Here is a 17,166-nt window from a genome sequence, read left to right on the forward strand (position 1 = left end):
CTTATTTACGTACATATATATTCCATCTTCTTCCGAGAGTTTAAAATGTTCTTTATCTTAAACAAAAGATAGATAAATACAATATAAGATAAGAGAAACAATTCTAGCAGAAGTCCTTGCGTGAATCATGTATAAAATAACATAGTCTTTGCTTCTTTCCTACAAACCTAACACTAGTCTTTTCTCTTCTCTTCTCTTCTATCTCTCCCTCATCATCAGCAGTTTTTTTTTTCTTCTCCCTTGTTAGCAACTCAAAGTGTTGTGTTTCATTCCACTCACTGATCAAATACAACAATGGCCGGTGGACTCATTGGAAAGGGCTCTGCCAACGGGAAGCAATATCCGGAAAAACTCACTTTTCGGGTTTTTGTGACGTGTATGGTTGCTGCATTTGGAGGACTAATTTTTGGATATGATCTTGGCATCTCAGGTGGAGTTACATCGATGGATCCTTTTATGAAAAAATTTTTCCCAGACGTGTATGCAAAGGAGATGAACATGAAGCCATCTGACAATCAGTATTGTAGGTTTGACAGCCAGGTTTTGACACTCTTTACATCCTCCCTATATCTGGCTGCTCTCGTGGCATCACTCTGTGCGTCTTCCATCACTCGAATCTTTGGAAGGCGTCTTACCATGTTGTCCGACGGTATTCTGTTTCTCGTGGGTGCTGGTTTCAATGCGTTTGCTCAGAAAGTATGGATGCTCATTGTTGGTCGCATGTTGCTTGGCTTCGGAATTGGATGTGCCAATCAGTCTGTTCCAATCTATGTGTCGGAGGTTGCTCCTTACAAATAAAGAGGAGCCCTTAACATGATGTTCCAATTGGCCATCACCATTGGCATCTTTGTCGCCAACGTTCTCAACTATTTCTTCGCCAAGATGAAGAACGGTGAAGGCTGGCGCTACAGCTTGGGTTTCGCGGCTGTCCCCGCCGTGATGATCGTCATCGGCGCAATCTTTCTCCCCGACTCGCCGAGCTCCTTGATCAAGTGTGGCAAAGATGAGAAAGCCAAGCAAGAGCTGATCAAGATTAGAGGAACCAGTGACGTGGAGGAAGAGTTCAAGGATCTTGTTGAGGCGAGTCAATTGTCAGTGGCAGTGAATCACCCATGGGCCACTCTGTTGAAGAGGCATTATAGGCCTTAGCTCGTGATGACCATAACCATTCCTTTCTTCTAGCAGCTCATCGGCATGAATGTGATTACTTTCTATGCTCCTGTTTTGTTCAGAACCATTGGCTTTGGTAGCAATGCTTCCCTTATATCTTCCATGATCACCGATGGCTTTAATGCGCTTGCTACCTTTGTTTCAATCTTTACTGTTGACAAAGTTAGAAGGCGCAAGCTCTTTCTCGAAGGTGGTGCTCAGATGTTTATCTGTCAGGTACATTTTTTACTCATTTATATTTTTAATTATTAGTTTGTCTGCATTATTGTTGAATTTGTTATATATAATGGATGGATGCAGATTGTGATAACCGTCGCTATAGCAAGCAAATTTGGAGTAGATGGAAACCCAGGAACGTTGCCAAAATGGTATGCGTTCCTTGTGGTGGGATTTATATGCATCTATGTGATGGGATTTGCATGGTCATGGGGTCCTCTTGGATGGTTGGTTCCTAGCGAGATATTTCCCCTTGAAGTCAGATCTGCAGCTCAGAGTATCAATGTGTCTGTTAATATGATTTTCACTTTTGCGATTGCTCAAGTATTCACCTCCATGCTCTGCCATATGAAATTTGGCCTCTTCATCTTCTTTGCTGTTTTTGTTTTGGTTATGAGCTGCTTTATCCATAAGTTTCTTCCGGAGACTAAGGGAGTTCCCATCGAAGAGATGTCTGTTGTGTGGCAAAATCATTCTTATTGGAAGAAATTTGTCAAGTCTGCAAGTGAAGAAGCTAAAGCCAAGGTGGATAACTCATGTTGATTAAATCCTTCCAAGAGAGTTTCAATTTTAACTAGGAACCAAAAGTGGTCTAGAGTTTACAGTTTTTTAAGGTTTCGTTTTTATTTTAATAAACAATTTACTTGTTATTAAGTTTTGTTTAGAATTTGGTTTAGTGGAATACATTTTATTTTGTTCTTCTTTGAATTTTTATAGTTTTTCTTAGTGAAATTATTAAATGTTCTTATTAGACAACTTCATATCTTAGTTTATTATTTACTTTCCAGTACTAATGAAAATGAATAACAGAAAAATTATAAATGTTCAGTTTTTACTTTCTAGAATTTGAAAGAATCCATTGTAGTTTCAAGTTTTAAATTTAATGAACAAATAAATAAATCCATTCCTAGGTATCCAGCCAGAAAAAAAAACTGTTCTTGAACTAGCGCTGCGTCAGTCTCATATAGGTAAGAAGTAACATAATATGAATAAATTAAGACTTAACGAGTATAGATAACAGAAAGTGCAATGTCGTCTCCAACAAGATGTGTGCGTATTGGTCTGCGACTTTGCGAGTTGATTGCCGTGGTGGTATCAGTGTATTAGAGGTGCATCTTGCATGGGTGATGCCAAACAGGGTTCTTTATTTTTACCTTTTATTTTCTTGGTCATGTTTTCACCATTATGTAGAAATTCATCACTCATCAAATAAACATGAAACAAAATTTGGTACCAAATGGGGAGACATTCATATTACGTCTTGCCTCAAACTTCGGTTAAAGAAAACTCAAAATGCATCATCCTAATCCTATGACCACTGGTGAATAAAATGCCCAGTGCGAAACACTACCTAATGCAATCAAACACCATTCTATCATTCTAAACTCATCGCATTGATTTTACCAAACCAGACAAATAAATTTTAATGGAATATTTGAACATCCTGAGTGGAGTGCATCCAGATCCATTTTTCATTAAATAAATAGGTCACTAAATTGCTGGTTACCTATTAGGGAAAAATTTGAACATTATGAGGGTGTATTCAAGAAGCAAAGTGACAGCTACATTAAGTCATCCAAAATTAGTATGCTTTGTAGAGTGCTCTACACCAGCTCCGACACTGCTAGTTCAAAGGAAATGAGATTCTTGCGATAAGAAAAACAATTCAACTAGGTATCCTTTAAATTTGTAACAATGCGATTTCGAAGTCATTATTTGGGTATAACTATCATGGTGCAATCCTAAGAGGGTTACCAAGATAAAATGATGTCTTGCGGATGTTATTCAGGCTATAGAAGAGCATTACTACAAGCTCCAATCCAACTCCAAAGCCACGGTGTGTTGGTGCACCATATCTGAATCATCAACAAAGAAATTAGTTTATTAAAATGATATTTACTGATGTATGGAGACAATAGCTGCTAGAGTTACACAAAGAAACAATGAATATGGCAAGATGAACCGAGTAAGGGGCCATGAAGAATGCCTGAAATAATAAATGTATGTAGGTATCGTCTTGACATCAATGCTGCAAGACTCAGCCTGTTTTTCAACATTTCTGCATTGTGGACACACTGAGCTCCTGAAATGATCTCCTCATCTAAGGGGCAAGCAACACATAACATTGAATAAAAACAGTAACAAACTCTAAACTTATCTGGAAATAACTATATGAAAAAATAATGATGGCTACGAAAAATACTTGCATGCTCCAAGACAATTATATACATTTATTTTCATTTATAATGTTTAAAAACTATATAAAATATCAAGAATAAGTGGCAATTAATGTTTCTAGAACACATATTAAATGCGTTCCAGGAAGTTTACAAGTGTTCTCTTACAGGTACAGTATAGATGAAAAGTTCAATGAAATCATTTTTAGGACCAATGCAATTTATGACAAAATCTCTTATCGCTTAAGACATCAGATGAATTGGAATATTGTGAATTACCATAGCAAGACCTTGTGTAAAATGGCCTTACAGCCAAGGGGTACCAGTAAAGGATATAGAACTCCGTGCCATACCTATAAACAAAAATTAGAACAAGTTAATCCAAAAATAATAGGTCATGAAAAAGTAAATAAAATATTACACTTCTTTGCTGTGTGTGTAAGAGAGAGAGAGAGAGAGAGAGAGAGAGTTACTTCTCTAAAACTAGCTGCCCCAACTTACTTTCAGCTTCAGTATTCAAGTCACCAAAAGGTTCAATCTCTACTCCAGCATCCTGTGAAGCAAAATTAAAAATTATTAGTATATGCAAGACATACCATTTTCTAATATTCTTACTAGTGAAGATAAACAAAATTCTGAGTGTTGAGGTCAATGATTCAATAGTTGCAAAGAAAATCGAGAACCATCTATAAGAGGAAAAATAGAGGGGAAGCCTCAGCATCAATGAAGCACCCCTTACAACAGAACGCAAGGAACCTAATTAGGCATCAAGACAATAATTTCATCCTTTTTGGGACTATAAATCCATTTCAACTTGCAAGCACACAAGATTATGATATGGACTGAGAATGAGGATACTAAGGACATTTTTAAGCGTACCTTGAGCATCTGAACCCTTTCTTCATATGTAAGCTGCAGAGTCTGACGAAGATACTGCATATTAACCGGGATATATCAGATCATGAATAAGATCATATAAGCCTTTTAAGCATTGCATTCATTTGTATTCACATTTTTCAACGGTAGTTCATAGCATAACAAATACAACATAGTATAGTTAACAATATTTACTCTTTTTTTACGGAGAAAGAATTTTGTTAGATTAGAAAAGAATGTTTGATATAATATAAAATACAATTTTTTTTAATAGAAGATGCTTACCTTTAAAGGTTTGTACTGGTGTGCCACTGCACAGCTTCAAGAGCCTTCTTACAATTCTGGTTCAAGCTATCAAATATTGAGACAAACAATCTATCAACTTTATCCATAATCTGCTCAAAAACTCAATATCAGTAAATCAGGTTATGTACCACAATAATTTCAAAACCATACCAAGAAACATATGCCTAAAAGTCAAATATACCTCATAATAATGCTTCTTAATCTCCATTTCAACATCAAGACCAGGAAACTCACACAGATGTCTGTGTGTGAAGGAATCCTCAGCACTAAACGCAGGACTAATCTCAAAATCACGGCCAAAATCAGCACATATTGCCATTTGCCTGTGAAGATGTGGTGATTGGATAAGGCAAGCAGGGTGCCCTTTATAGCCCAGTCTGAAAACAGCAGCTCCACCCTCACTTGACCCAGCAATCAACTTTGGAGTGTGGATTTCAACAAAGCCTACATATAATAAGAATTGTTTGAATGCTTACCCAACAATGCAATGAAAAATAATTTGATCATTCAACTTGGTATCATGGGGAAAATCTATACCTTAAATGTCGCAGTATGCATTAATTGCAGTAAATTTAAAATTTAAAGCAACCATCATCTCAACAGCATGCAATTCAAGAATGAACATGAATAAGTAAGACTCTTCAGAATAAAATTCAGATGAAATGCTTTACATTTCCAACTTGTGATTGAATGCGAGGTTCTGAGGTCAAGTACTCTAAAGTTCAAACGTGTATCCTGATTAACACGAACAAGTTGTTCACCAGCCTGCATTCATTAACAAAATTAGTTAACCAATGGATGAAAAGAAATGAAGTAAAAGATAAGCTCCTGCAAACAAATCACCGAAAGAAGGAGTCAATCAGGTTGACAAAGACCCAGACACCTCCAATCAATGTAAGTGAAGTGTCTTCTCAATTTCAGCTTCACTTCGAGCAGCATTCTCGAGATTAATTGGTAGAGTTGGAAGGGCCCTGCTAACACAATACAACTTATTAACAGATTGTTATTTATTTACTGTAGGCAGTTAGTTAGCCTTATTTAGAGAAGAATCTTTTCCATTAGATTAGGGGTTTGTTAGTTTGTTAGCCTAGTCTGTTAGTTTGTTAGACTGATGTGTGTATGTATATATATTCCACCCAAAGCTAATAGATATGCAGCAGAAAATCATTTTTCAGTATCAATTTTGGTTTCAACATGGTATCAGAAGAATTTCTCATACTTCTCTGCGTTCTTCTCTGATCTTCTTCCCTCTTTCTCGAACCTTCTTTTCCCCTTTCACTTTCCCTCTCTTCTCAAACCTTCTTCTATTTCTTCTCTTCTCTCCAACCTTCAATTTTCTTTCTGCAATGGCAGCGATCGATGAAGCCGATCCTTTTCTGCTCCATTCCTCCGATCAACCAAACCTTGCCTTGGTCTCGCAAGTGCTCACCGGTGACAATTATCCTTCATGGAAGAGATCGATGGAAATGGGGCTCAATGGCAAAAACAAACTTGGATTCGTTGACGGCACGATTCCGCCGCCTGAGGAAGGTGCGTCTCACTCTTCCAAGCTGCGCTGGCGTCGTCTGAACGACATCGTCAGCACCTGGATTCTCAACTCTGTCTCCAAGGAGATCGCATCGAGCTTGATCTTTGCTGGTTCTGCTCATGAGATTTGGATAGATCTAGGTCACCGATTTTAGCAAAAGAACGGTCCTCGAATCTATGAACTGCGAAAAGAGTTAATCAATCTGAAGCAGGATTCTCTCTCTGTCACTCAGTTTTTTACTAAGCTGAAGTGTGTGTGGGAGGAATTATGCCATTTTCGACCTTCAGTACACTGTAATTGTGGTGGTGCTCGTGAATTTTTAGCTCATGCTGATGAGGAATATGTTCTTGTCTTCTTGATGGGGTTGAATGATGTGTACCATCAAGTTAGGAGCCAAATTCTGTTGATGAAGCCTTTGCCTAGCATCTCTGAAGTTTTCTCGCTAATCGTTCAAGAAGAGCGGCAACGAGGACTGACTCTTGCTCCTCCAACAAGCAATGAGACGCAACTGGCTTTTGCCGTGAAGAACACACAGTATAACTCCAAGATCCGTCCAGGGAAGAAAGATAAGCCGCTCTGTGCTCACTGCGGTTTACTCGGCCACACCAAGGATAAATGCTACAAGTTACATAGTTATCCACCTAATTACAAGAAGCAAAGTCCAGCCATAGTTCGGGTCAATCACGTGGACACAAGTCAGGACATTCCTCTTCAACTCACTTCTCAACAGTATCAACAATTAATATCACTCCTATCTACACAAGTTCCATCCACAATGCCCCTTATTATCACTGCTGAAGCTTCAAGCGTAGGGGAAGGTAAACTTTTCTCTGCTGCTTTAATTTCTGCACTTGGAGTTAAATCATGGATCTTAGATTCTGGCGCTACTTGTCATGTGACCTGTACTTTGGACAATTTCAAACCTTCAATTTGGTTTGCAAATAAGTTTGTGGTTTTGCCTGATCATACTCGCATACCTGTGCTTGCTTCTGGTTCTGTTTCCTTATCTCAAACCCTCACACTCACTGAAGTTTTGTATGTGCCTTCATTCAAAATTAACCTGATTTCAGTGAGTTCTTTGTTGTTAAAGTAGCATTTTTATATTCTTCTTTCTGATGTTGGTTTTCTGATTCAAGACCACTTGAACTCCAAGATGATTGGGAGAGGTGAATTGAAACACGGATTGTATGTTTACACACACACACCAGTTGTCAATGTTAATGAACCTACATGTAGTAGTGCCGATTGTGCCAATACGTTAGTCATTTTTGATTCTTGTAATGCAATAAGTGCAAAATTGTGGCAACATAGATTAGACCACATTTCTTTCCCTGTTTTGCAACATTTGCCCTTGAATTGTAATTCTTCATCTTCTAATAAAAATTTCCTTTGTGACATATGCCCTTTGTCCAAGAAAAAACGGTTGCCATTTGTTTCCAACAATAATCAGGAGTCCGAATGCTTCTCATTGATACACTGCGATACTTGGGGTCCTTATCATGTTGCTACGCATTTGGGGGAGCGATATTTTCTCACTTTGGTAGATGATCATAGTCGATATACCTGGATTTATTTGTTGAAAGCCAAATCTGAAGCTACGACTATCATTAAAGAATTTTTTGCCATGGTTCACACTCAGTTTGGGCTGTGATTAAGAAGATTCGGTCTGACAATGCACCTGAGTTATCTCTTACTGATTTCTTAAAATTAAAAGGTTCTCTTCACCAATTCAGTTGTGTTGAGCGACCACAACAAAACTCGGTGGTGGAACGGAAGCATCAACACCTTTTGAATGTGGCAAGGAGCTTGTATTATTAATCCGGTGTCCCAATTTATTTCTGGGGTGAATGTATTGCTACTGCAGCCTTTTTGATCAATAGATCTCCCTCCTCTACTCTTGGCTGGAAGTCCCCTTATCAATTACTTTACAATAAGGCACCCGCATATGAAGACTTGAAGGTGTTCGGATGCCTTGCCTATGCTTCGACTTTACCTTCCTCTAGGAACAAGTTCTCACCAAGAGCCATTCCAGCAGTTTTTCTTGGCTACCCACGAGGTTACAAAGGGTACAAACTCTATGATCTCAAGAATAGAAAGTTCTTTATTTCAAGGGATGTGATTTTTCATGAATTGAATTTTCCCTTCAAGATTGGCAGCACTTATTCTTCCTTACCTGATCCTTTTGATGATCATGTCCTTCCTAAGCCAATTGAAGTTTCCCTTAATACACCTCAACTCGTTGCTCCGGCTACACCTGTCCCTATTGTGACACAGCCACGAGCTGAGAACCCACAGCCGTTGAGAAGAAGTCAGCGACTCTATAGGGTACCTACCTATCTTACAGACTACCATTGCAATAATGTGGTGAATCCTTTGGCGATGGTGCATTTTTGTTCTTACGAGAGATTGAGTCCAGCATATAAGGATTATTGTATGCAAGTTTCCGATTTTTATGAACCCCAATTTTATCACCAAGCTGCCAAGTATCCTCAATGGCAACAGGCTATGGCTGAGGAATTACAAGCTATGGAGAATAACCGTACATGGGAGGTAGTTCCGCTTCCGATCGGAAAACATTGTATTAGTTGTCGATGGGTATATAAGGTGAAGCGCAAGCAAGATGGGTCAGTTGATAGATGCAAGGCTCGTTTAGTTGCTAGAGGAAACACTCAACAAGATGGTGTAGACTATAAGGATACTTTTTCACCCATTGCCAAACTCACCACTGTTCGTTTACTCCTTGCTATTGCTGCTGTGAAGAATTGGAAATTATTGCAGCTAGACATTAATAATGCCTTCTTGAATGGTGATCTTGATGAGGAGGTGTATATGCAACTACCTCAGGGATATGCCAGCAAGGGGGAGCAGGGGGAGAAGCTTGTATGCAAACTAAACAGGTCAATTTATGGCTTGAGACAGGCTTCGAGGAAATGGTTTACCAAGTTCTCCACTGCTTTACTTGGTGCTGGTTTCACTCAGTCCAAATCAGATTATTCTCTATTTCATAGAGGAACAGGTGATTCACTTGTTATGGTGCTTGTATATGTCGACGACATCATTGTTGCTAGTAAACTTGGTGATATGGTTGCCCAAACTCAGCAAACTTTGCAGGGTCTTTTCAAACTCAAGGTGCTTGGCCCCTTAAAGTACTTCCTTGGATTAGAGATAGCAAAATCTAAGGAAGGCATTTGTTTGTCTCAACGAAATTACACCCTTTCTTTGCTTGAAGACACTGGTTTTTCGGATTGTAAACCTGCCTCTGTACCCTTGGATCCAAACATAAAACTTACTGCCACTGATGGGGATTTGCTTGAGGATGCGGGACAATATAGGAGGTTGATTGGCAGGTTGCTTTACCTCACTATTTCAAGACCGGATATTTGCTTTGCTGTGAACAAGCTGAGCCAATACATGTCTTCTTCTCGCACTACCCATTTGGATGCTGTTTATCATGTTTTGAGGTATTTGAAGGCTGCACCTGGGCAAGGCTTGCTTTTTTCGGTTTCTTCCCCTTTATCGGTCAAGGCATATGGGGATGCTGATTGGGGAAGCTGTACCGAAACCAGACGATCCATTACCGGCTATTGCGTCTTCCTTGGCGATTCTCTAATCTCATGGAAGTTGAAAAAACAAGACACCGTTTCGAGGTCCACGGCTGAGGCAGAGTATCGAGCACTTGCCAATGTCACTGCTGAAGTTGTGTGGATTATGCGGCTGCTTCAGGACTTTGAGATACAAGTTGATCCGTCTTTCATTTTCTATGACAGCAAAGCTGCAATCCACATTGCAAAGAATCCCACCTTCCATGAGCGTACCAAGCATATCGAAATGGATTGTCACTTTGCTCGAGAACGTGTACAGGACGGTACCGTGAAGCTGGTGCATGTGAAGTCAGGACATCAGCTTGCTGATGTTTTAACAAAAGCTGTACACCTACCTTGTTTAAGAACTTGATCAGCAAGTTGGGAATCATTAACATTTTTTCACCAACTTGAGGGGGAGTATTAGCAGATTGTTATTTATTTACTGCAGGCAGTTAATTAGCCTTATTTAGAGAAGAATCTTTTCCATTAGATTAGGAGTTTGTTAGTTTGTTAGCCTAGTCTGTTAGTTTGTTAGACTGATGTGTGTATGTATATATATTCCACCCAAAGCTAATAGAGATGCAGCAGAAAATCATTTTTCAGTATCAATTTTGGTTTCAACACAACTTCCTCACTTGAACCTCCACCTATCAGCAAAATAGCTTCTCCTACGTGAATGTGAGGTAAGTGTTAAACCCTCAGCAATACAGTGACCTCCTCTGGATTATTTATTATCAATGCAAGCGATATCTTACCTTAGATCGGTTATTCTTTAAGAAGTGATGAGCTGCATTAATGTATAAATTAACTTGGTGCGCGCTCCAATTAGCTAGTCCTATCATTGTAATCAAGCAATTTTACCATCTCTATCATCAACAACGCTTCCCCTTTTCCATTCTATATTATAAACCTTACAAATATTTCTAAACCCAAAACCATTGTGTAACCAAATCCAACACAGTAGTTTTTAAGAGCTTCTTTCCAAAAACTTATGAATTAAAATTCATTTTTTTTTGTGACTGAATTAAAATTCACTTAAGAATTAGAAATTTATTTTTTGTTTTGAAACAAATAAAAATAAATGGATTATATTTTTTTAAAAAAAATTATTTTTATTTTTTATTTACATATTTAAAAGAAATCCAATTTTAAAATTAATTTTTACATTAAATAAACTTAATATGTCAAATATAAAAAATATTCCTATTTATTATTTATTATTCCAATTTTGCCCAAGGTGTTTAGTCTTTTTTTTCCTTGTTTAAAAATGATTTGAATGTGAAAAAAAAAAAAAATAAACAAGAAAAAACTTGATTGTTTATATTACTATTACACTTAACTGATAATAGAGTTTAAAAAAAAAATAGTATATTAACATATACTAAAAGTGCTTTTTTTATGGGAAATATGATGAATATATATACATTTTCGAAAACATATAGATTTATTAATTTTTTTAAAAAATAAATAAGCTTTAAAAAATTTGCAATATACCTATAATTATTTAAAAAAGAAAAACAAATAATTATAATGTTAAATTCTTAGATTTCTAATAAAATAAATTGTCCGAGGTATATATTAAATTAATTATTAGTATTAAATATAAATTAAAAAATAAAAATAAATTAAATTACATATATTTATACATAAATATATAGTAATTATTTTCTGGATACACAATATGTAGTAATTTTAAAATGAAATCAACTAATATTTAGGGTATTATTTTTATTGCAAATGGGGTGTAACAATAACTCTTTAAAATTATCTCGTTCATATAATATTATGTACTTTTTTTAATTAAATTAATTAAGTCAATTTAGTAATTAGAATAGTCAATAAATTAAACGGATATTTAAATACATAGATATAGTTTAAATTAGTCTTTTTGTAAAAGAAAATTTTACTGTGCTGATAACAAAAGTCATCATGTGATGATGGCCGTGCATGACATAGTAGAATGATGATGCGTGTATAATAGTATGTAGAAGGAAGACACCGTTTATGCTATTAACGTAGAGGTGTGGCTAGTATCCTATTTTTTATTTATAGCATAGAGATTAATTATAAATAATTAAGTTGTTATATAAAATTGGTATGTAGGTCAAGCTTTTTTTGGTGTAATATTTATTTAGTAGTCTGCAAACATTGGTAATATGACTTTATTGAAAAAAAAAAAACAGAAGTAGAATAACAACAATCAAACAACAACAACCAGAAGAACAACAACAATAATAACAATGGATAATGGAATCAGAGTAACAACAAAAGCAGAACCAGAAGCAGAAGTAAAAACAGAAGCAGGCAGAAGCAGAAACAACCAGAAGCATCAACAACAACAATGAAATAAAAGAAATAAACAGAAGGAACTAGAAGCATCAACAACAACAACAATGGAATAAGCAGAAGCAAAACACCTTCCTTTAAATCTAAAAAAATAAAGAAAAATGAATAAAAATTTAAAACAGCACTACAGGGACCTCGAGGGAGAGCAGGTGAACTGCAAATCGCGAGGGGAAGGGCTGCGACAGTGGTGGGGGAGGAGGGACTGCGGCGGTAAACTGCGAATCGCGAGGGGAGGAGAGCTGCGGTGGTGGTAGTGGATCGCCTGGAAAGGGCTGCGGCAGTGGTGGTGACGCTGCGAATTGCGATGAGAATAGCGATGCGGTGGTGGCGGGTTGCAAATCGTGACGAGGAGGGCATTGTGGTGGTCGCGGCGGTGCAAATCGCGACGAGGGCAAGGGTGTGGCGACGAGAACGGCTTCGTTCCTCTCTTCTCTTTCTCTCTTCCTCTGCTCTCTCCTCTCTTGCCATTAGTGTGAGTATGTGTTGAGGAAGAAAAGAGCAACGGCGAGGAAGCAGCAGTGGCAGTGAGGAGAAGCAGCGGCGGCGTGGAGATTCCCCACCTTCCCTTCCTCCTTCCCCCTCTTCCCTGGAAACAACACTCCCCTAATGCGAGACCTTCCCTTCCCTCTTTCTCCGTTTTTTTATTTTATATTTTTTTTAGTTAGGAGTAATTTGATAATAAAAATAAAAAATTTTGTAAAAAGGACGATTTTTAAATTAAGTTAAACCTTTGGGACCATTTTATAGCAAAAAAAAGGTTAGGGATGAAATAAATTTTTGACATCTACACTACGGGCTAAAATCAAACTTAACCCCATAATTAAACTATTAATGTTACATTAAAGAAAATTCTTGATCTGCCAACAGAATTTTTAATGTATATTTTTATTTACAATGAAAATATAGACTTGCTCGTTGGTGTGCGAAATCGTGATCGTTCCTTCCTTGGTAACGGCGCTAAAAACTCAATACGCACGTTCATGTTCTTAATTCTGTTTCACAACTTCGTACAACTAACCAGCAAGTGCACTGGGTCGTCCAAGTAATAAACCTTACGTGAGTAAGGGTCGATCCCACGGAGATTGTCGGCTTGAAGCAAGCTATGGTCACCTTGTAAATCTCAGTCAGGCGGATTCAACTGATTTTATGAATTGATAAATAAAAGATAAATAAAATATAAAATAGGATAGTGGTACTTATGTAATTCATTGGTGAGAATTTCAGATAAGCGTATAGAGATGCTTTCGTCCCTCTGACCCTCTGCTTTCCTGCTGTCTTCATCCAATCCTTCCTACTCCTTTCCATGGCAAGCTGTATGTTAGGCATCACCGTTGTCAATGGCCACCTGTCCTCTTAGTGAAAATGGTCCAATGCGCTGTCACTGCATGGCTAATCATCTGTCGGTTCTCGATCATACTGGAATGGGATCCATTGATCCTTTTGCGTCTGTCACTACGCCCAGCACTCGCGAGTTTGAAGCTCGTCACAGTCATTCAATCCCTGAATCCTACTCGGAATACCACAGACAAGGTTTATACTTTCCGGATTCTCAAGAATGACCATCCATGGGTTCTAACTTATACCACGAAGACACTAATAACTCAGACTCGGTCCCCTATATTAGATATCCAAGAGATGTCCATTCAATCTAAGGTAGAACGGAAGTGGTTGTCAGGAACGCGTTCATAAGTTGAGAATGATGATGACTGTCACGATCATCACATCCATCATATTGAAGTGCGAATGAATATCTTAGAAGTGGAATAAGTTAAATTGAATAGAAAAATAGTAGTACTTTGCATTAATCTTTGAGGAACAGCAGAGCTCCACACTTTAATCTATGGTGTGTAGAAACTCTACCGTTGAAAATACACAAGTGATAAATGTTCAGGCATGGCCGAATGGCCAGCCCTCACAACAATCTAAGATAGCATAAAACTAATCAAAGATGATCCAAAGATATAGTAAAAAGTCCTATTTATACTAAACTAGTTACTAGGGTTTACAGAAATGAGTAACTGATGCAAAAATCCACTTCTGGGGCCCACTTGGTGTGTGCTTGGGCTGAGCATTGAGCTTTACACGTGTAGAGGCTTCTCTTGGAGTTGAATGCCAGTTTGTAGCCTGTTTCTGGCGTTGAACTCCACTTTGCAACCTGTTTCTGGCGTTTGACTCCAGAATGCAGCATGGAACTGGCGTTCAATGCCAGTTTACGTCATCTATCCTTAATCAAAGTATGGACTATTATATATTGCTAGAAATCCCTGGATGTCTACTTTCCAATGCAATTAAGAGCGTGCCATTTGGAGTTCTCTAGCTCCAGAAAATCTACTTTGAGTGCAGGGAGGTCAGAATCCAACAGTATCTGTAGTCCTTCTTCAACCTCTGAATCTGAATTTTGCTCAAGTCCCTCAATTTCAGCCAGAAAATACCTGAAATCACAGAAAAACACACAAACTCATAGTAAAGTCCAGAAATGTGAATTTTAATTAAAAACTAATAAAAATATACTAAAAACTAACTAAATCACACTGAAAACTATGTAAAAACAATACCAAAAAGCGTATAAATTATCCGCTCATCACAACACCAAACTTAAATTGTTGCTTGTCCCCAAGAAACTAAAAATCAAATAGGATAAAAAGAAGAGAATATACTATAAATTCCAAAATATCAATGAAACTTAACTCCAATCAGATGAGCGGGACTTGTAGGTTTTTCCCTCTTGAATAGTTTTGGCATCTTGCTTTATCCATTGAGGTCCAGAATAATTGGCATCTATAGGAACTTAGAATTCAGATAGTGTTATTGATTCTCCTAGTTCAGTATGTTGATTCTTGAACACAGCTACTTTATGAGTCTTGGCCGTGGCCCTAAGCACTTTGTTTTCCAGTATTACCACCGGATACATAAATGCCACAGACACATAACTGGGTGAACATTTTCAAATTGTGACTCAGCTTTGCTAAAGTCCCCAATTAGAGGTGTCCAGGGTTCTTAAGCACACTCTTATTTTTGCTTTGGACCTTGACTTTAACCGCTCAGTCTCAAGTTTTCACTTGACACCTTCACGCCACAAGCACATGGTTAGGGACAGCTTGGTTTAGCCGCTTAGGCCAGGATTTTATTCCTTTAGGCCCTCCTATCCACTGATGCTCAAAGCCTTGGATCCTTTTTATTACCCTTGCCTTTTAGTTTTAAGGGCTATTGGCTTTTTGCTCTTGCCTTTTGGTTTAAAGAGCTTTTGGCTTTTTTTTTTTGCTTGCTTTTTCTTTTTCTTTTTCTCTTTTTTTTTTCGCATTTTTTTTTCTTGCAAGCTTTTGTATTCACTGCTTTTTCTTGCTTCAAGAATCATTTTTATGATTTTTCAGATTATCAAATAACATTTCTCCTTTTTCCTTATTCTTCAAGAGCCAACATATTTAACATTCAGTGAACATCAACTTTAAAAGACATATGCACTGTTCAAGCATTCATTCAGAAAACAAAAAGTATTGTCACCACATCAAAATAATTAAACTAGTTTCAAGGATGAATTCGAAACCATGTACTTCTTGTTCTTTTGTAATTAAAACAGTTTTCATTTAAGAGAGGTGATGGATTCATATTCATAACTTTAAGGCATAGACACTTAGACACTAATGATCATATGGTAAAGACACAAACATAAATAAAACATAAAGCTCAAAAATTGAAAAACAGGAAAATTAATAAACAAGAAGATTAAGGAATGAGTCCACCTTATTGAGGGCGGCGTCTTCCTCTTCTGGAAGAACTAATGGTGCTTTTGAGCTCCTCTATGTCTCTTCCTTGTCTTTGTTGCTCCTCCCTCATAGCTCTTTGATCTTCTCTAATTTCGTGGAGGATGATAGAGTGCTCTTGATGCTCCACCCTTAGTTGTCCCATGTTGGAACTTAATTCTCCTAGAGAAGTGTTGATTTGTTCCCAATAATTCTATGGAGGAAAGTGCATCCCCTGAGGCATCTCAGGGATTTCATGGTGAGGAATCTCCTCATGCTCATGTTGAGGTCCATGCTCTCTTGTTTACTCCATCCTTTTCTTAGTGATGGGCTTATCCTCTTCAATGAGGATGTCTCCCTCTATGTCAATTCCAGCCGAATTGTAGAGGTGGCAAATGAGGTGAGGAAAGGCTAACCTTGCCAAATTGGAGGACTTGTCAGCCACCTTGTAGAATTCTTGAGGTATGATCCCATGAATTTCCACTTCCTCCCCAATCATGATACTATGGATCATGATGGCCCGGTCTACAATAACTTTAGACCGGTTACTAGTAGGAATGATTGAGCGTTGAATGAACTCTAACCATCCCCTAGCCACTGGTTTGAGGTCATGCCTTCTTAGTTGAACCGGCTTGCCTCTTGAGTCAATTTTCCATTGAGCTCCTTCCTCACATATGTCTATGAGGACTTGGTCCATCCTTTGATCAAAGTTGACCCTTCTTGTGTAGCGGCGTGCGTTCTCTTCCATCATTGGCAAGTTGAACGCCAGCCTTACATTTTCCGGACTGAAATCTAAGTATTTTCCCCGAACCATAGTAAGCCAATGCTTTGGATTTGGGTTCACACTTTGATCATGGTTCCTTGTGATCCATACGTTTGCATAGAACTCTTGAACCATTAAGATTCCGACTTGTTGAATGGGGTTGGTGAGAACTTCCCAACCTCTTCTTTGGATTTCATGACGGATCTCCGGATACTCATTCTTTTTGAGTTTGAAAGGAACCTCAGGGATCACTTTCTTCTTGGCCACAACTTCATAGAAGTGGTCTTGATGGACCTTAGAGATAAATCTCTCCATCTCCCATGACTCAGAGGTGGAAGCAATTGCCTTCCCTTTCCTCTTTCTAGAGGTTTCTCTGACCTTAGGTGCCATGATTGGTTATGGAAAAACAAAAAGCTATGCTTTTACCACACCAAACTTAAAATGGTTGCTCATCCCCAAG

At 37.9% G+C, this 17,166-nt stretch overlaps 2 pseudogenes; one reads left to right on the top strand and one right to left on the bottom strand.

The window, feature by feature from the left end:
• The first annotated feature begins 294 nt into the window (after positions 1-294).
• LOC112735981 (sugar carrier protein C-like) lies at positions 295-1,929 on the top strand (annotated as a pseudogene).
• Positions 1,930-3,115: 1,186 nt separating this feature from the next.
• On the bottom strand, positions 3,116-5,748 carry LOC112735217 (aspartate--tRNA ligase 2, cytoplasmic-like; annotated as a pseudogene).
• Positions 5,749-17,166: the final 11,418 nt, after the last annotated feature.

Source organism: Arachis hypogaea, chromosome 13 (assembly GCF_003086295.3).
Source record: "Arachis hypogaea cultivar Tifrunner chromosome 13, arahy.Tifrunner.gnm2.J5K5, whole genome shotgun sequence".
In the NCBI taxonomy this organism is placed as follows: domain Eukaryota; kingdom Viridiplantae; phylum Streptophyta; class Magnoliopsida; order Fabales; family Fabaceae; genus Arachis; species Arachis hypogaea.